Here is a 4041-nt window from a genome sequence, read left to right as displayed (position 1 = left end):
TGTAAAAGTTTGGGGGTATTGTGTAGTACACTCGTGTGGTGCCGGTTTTGGCAATTTAAGGCACTTGTCTTGAGTCTACATAACCTGTTGTGAGGATCATGGTGAGGCCTTTTGAGAACTAGGGGCCAGGTTAGCAAGTGTGAGGTGGATTAGGTTTTTGGAGATTCCCTATCACAACCTCACCATAAGACATGTATAGATCATAGGATTAGGTACTTGATGGCCAAGTTTGCTTGATATTGGTTTTGGAGTCAAATTTGATTCAAATTATGCTCAAATGTTGCTTTTGTCTACTCGTTATTTATGAGTGTCATGATTTGCAAAATATTGTTGAAATTTTATCAAACTTAATAAGACCTTTTCATAGTTTTCTAACAAATCTATGCATCTTTTGCTCAAATTTTTTGGCTAATATATTTTCTTTTTAGTGGCAAAACTTTTTATAGTTTCTTACCTATCGACCCCAATAATTTTAATTTAATAATTCCCTTTGTTTGTGCTTTATGTAAAACAAACTTATATTGTGTTCTTTTCTATCATTAATCTTATTAAATGTTTTATTGGCATAGTTTTCTATGGAGTAGATTCATTCAAGGATTGGGACTTTTTGACACCTTTTATGGTTGATTTTGACTTTATTCTTTTTACATGGGATTTTTCTTTTCTTGAAACTAAGCCACCTGTGTTAAACATAGATAAACACCTCACTCTAGCGTCTAGCATTAATCTTGTTTCTGATCCTTGTGGTTTTCTATTATTCTTCACGTATGGTTTACTATTTATTATAAATAATAATTAAAGACTGACAATGCTTAATGTACAAGATCATGTGGATTCAAAGCTAGTTGTGTATAAATTACCTTTAGCTAAAGACCTTATTCATTCAAATGTTTGAAATAGTTAGCCACTCTAAGTTGTTGTAGTTTGAGAGGTGGGCGGGATGGTTCCACTGAAAAGGTTGAGGTTGAGCACATCAACAGCTATAATTTCCTTGTTGCATTGTGGATGTCAATGGGGATTTCTTGCTTAATAAAGTTACCCCACATGACCATATCTTTCATGTTAGGCATAGCCAATAGCGGTGTTGGGAAGGCACAATTCATGAAGTTGCAACTCACATCTATTGCAGCAAGGCTGCTGCAACCCTTTAAGGGCACCACCCTGAACAAATCATTCAGTCTGCCAATAGAAATATGTGGAGCGAAGGACCATGAATCTTTCTAGGAATACTTTCTATGAAGTCGTTTGCACTAAGGTAAAGTATCTTTAACCTACTTGCTAGGAATACTTCCTGAGAAGGCATTTTCACGAAGGTAAAGTACCTTCAACCTACTTGCTAGGAATACTTCATGTGAAGGCATTTGCACTAAGATAAAGTACCTTTAACCTACTAGATTTGGGGAGGGATGCAGGAAGAGGCTCCATGAACTTGGTGAAGCTCATCACAAGCTTAGCTGGCCATTGGGACCGTCTTGTTTCTTCTTGTTGTCAAAAGGTCGAGCTCCCTCCTTAAGCTGGTGTAGAGAATCCCCAAAATCGGGTGGTATTGCACATGTGAGATTGTTTTGGGGGACAAAAATCACCTCTAGACTTACTAGTTGGTTGAGGATGGTGGGAATATTTCTAGTAAAGTAGTTCAAGGAGGTGTTGACAAGGTGCAAGCTTTGGCAGGAGCTAAGGGATGTGAGAATTAGGCTTGTTATAAAAAATTTAGAGAGATTTAACAAGTTTGAGCAACTACCAGTTATGGCAGTTTGAGGTAGATAATCAACAGGTTTAGAGAGATCTAATAGGTATGAGCAACTACTAGTTATGGAAGTTGTGAAGTTTGAGGTAGATAATCAACACGTTTAGAGAGATCTAACAGGTGTAAGCAACTACCGGTTATGGAACTTATGAAGTTAGAGGTAGATAATCAAATGAGATTGCTTCAAAAATTGCCTAGAAATAAAATCTAAAAAAAGGTTAAGATGTTCAAGTGTCCTAGATTGGCCAATACCCATCGAGAGGGTACTTGAAAGGTTGTTTTTTAAGACGTCAAGCCATGAGCAGGCGTCGCAATGGAGGAAGACATTGGAGGAGAGAGCACCAAAGAAGTTGTTATGCAAAAGGCACAATAAGGGAGCTAGTGGCATTGAGAAGGAGTGATCCCTCTTTGGAATTCTGATAAAGGTTAAGGTGGGTAAGGGTCTTATGGAAAAGAAAGGAAGTAAAGTTGGGTAAGCTACCAAAAAGTTCATTGGAGGAGAGATCAAGGGTAGAGAATGGGGTGCTCCAAGCAAAAGCAATGACATAATGCTTAGTAGTACCAAAGAAGGCATTGCCAGCAAGGTGTAACTCGTGTAGCTGGTCCAAAGTAGCGAATTGTGTGAGGGGGAAGGGGCGCTACCCAACCAAGATGGAATGGAGAGTTATTTCTAAAGATGAGGTGGAAAGGCAATTGTTTAAGTTAGCAGTTAAATAAAAACAATGCTTAATCAATCAATTAATGTCTTTATCAATAATTATTTATGCCAAAACCCTCGTGGATTCCATATGCAAAAGAGTCAATAGAATTTAGAGGCAAATACTGCTCTTATTCTTTGTCAATTTTGAAATGTAGTAGCACACAAGACCAAGATCACAAAAAAAACCAACATGCTCATGATACAAACCAAACTGAGTGACAAAACAAGAAATTCTTCGACAAATGATCTGCTTTTATTCAAAAATATAGGGAATCCAAGCCAATTCTTAAGTAAAAATAGACCAACATGACAATTCATCAATACCAGGGTTAGGCTTCATGCCTCTAGATCTACTATATACCAGGGTTAGGCTTCATGCCTCTAGATCTACTATATACAAGGCATTATTATGCATGTGCTTTCTTGCTACTGAAGTAAAGTCATCTATGCAAAAGCTTTATAAACTATGCCCATACATGTGGGTTGCATTTATGGTGCAAATGGTGCAATTGTTGAAGCATTTAGAGAGTAACCCATGGTTCATGTCTTTAATTTCCAAATTGATGGAAATCGATCAAGGAACAGAGTGGTTATCTCTTATAGAAGCTTTGGCAAGCATACTTGGAGGTCCCCCATGTATGAATATTACTATTGTTGATTATGCTATTGCTCACTCTTATCCAAAGGGAGGCATGGATGTTGCCTATTAAAATGAGGTTGGCGAGCAAATATTCTTGGTGTTTTGAGTCCACCCCTATTTATTCAAAACAATTTGCAAGCCTCCATGATCAAGAGGAAGGCTAGAGAGTAATTGACCATAAATTTTACTCTACAAATGCATCATATGTCGGATGAAAGTGTTTGCCTAGATAACCGCGGGATCACATTATAAGAATGTGCAAGAGTATGAATCCAAAGGTGCAAACTCTGGTGGAGCAAAATGACAACACAAACACAACACCTTTTTTGGCTAGGTTTGTGGTAAGTTTGAATTATTACTCTACTATGTTTGAGTCTATTGATGTGGTGCTCCTACAAGAGAGCAAAGATAGATTGAATTCCAAGGAGCATTGCTTGGCTCGTGATATTATCAATTCTTTACCAAACTTGCCAAGGTGTAGAACGAGTTAAGTGTCATGAACTTTCTGGTAAATGGAGAGCATGCATGTTAATGGATGGATTCAAGCTGCACCCACTAAGCTTATATGTAAACAGCACACCCTGCTTGAGTCCAACAGTGAAAAGTATGGATTGAAAGAAGATGGAAAAGGTTAAAAAGCATATTAAAGCTAGCACCTTTTGCATGGCATTAAGGTGTGAATAAATGCTAGTAGCCTTTGTATGGCATCAGTTGTGAATTAAAGCATGCCAACATATAAAAGTGTGCATTCTTGCCAAGCATGTTTTGACGGTTGTTGTCTTAACACTAGGTTGGTAATGGGACACTTTTATGTCCTGTTAAGTGACCATTTTCCTTGAATTATGTCAAGAGTTTCAAAATGGATTTTGAGGTGCTATCTGTCTAGAAATTTGTCTCATGAGCTGAAAAAAACTTGACATTCTTTTGGAATATCAATTCCATCTTTAACCTTGT

General features: G+C 37.5%; 1 pseudogene; it reads left to right on the top strand.

The window, feature by feature from the left end:
* The first annotated feature begins 2785 nt into the window (after positions 1-2785).
* On the top strand, positions 2786-3722 carry LOC147422049 (chitin-inducible gibberellin-responsive protein 1-like; annotated as a pseudogene).
* The last annotated feature ends 319 nt before the right edge of the window (positions 3723-4041 follow it).

This window comes from Adiantum capillus-veneris, chromosome 27, assembly GCF_014529385.1.
Source record: "Adiantum capillus-veneris isolate H3 chromosome 27, ASM1452938v2, whole genome shotgun sequence".
In the NCBI taxonomy this organism is placed as follows: domain Eukaryota; kingdom Viridiplantae; phylum Streptophyta; class Polypodiopsida; order Polypodiales; family Pteridaceae; genus Adiantum; species Adiantum capillus-veneris.
Note: the sequence above shows the minus strand (reverse complement) of the source record. Positions and strands in the feature narration are given on the sequence as shown.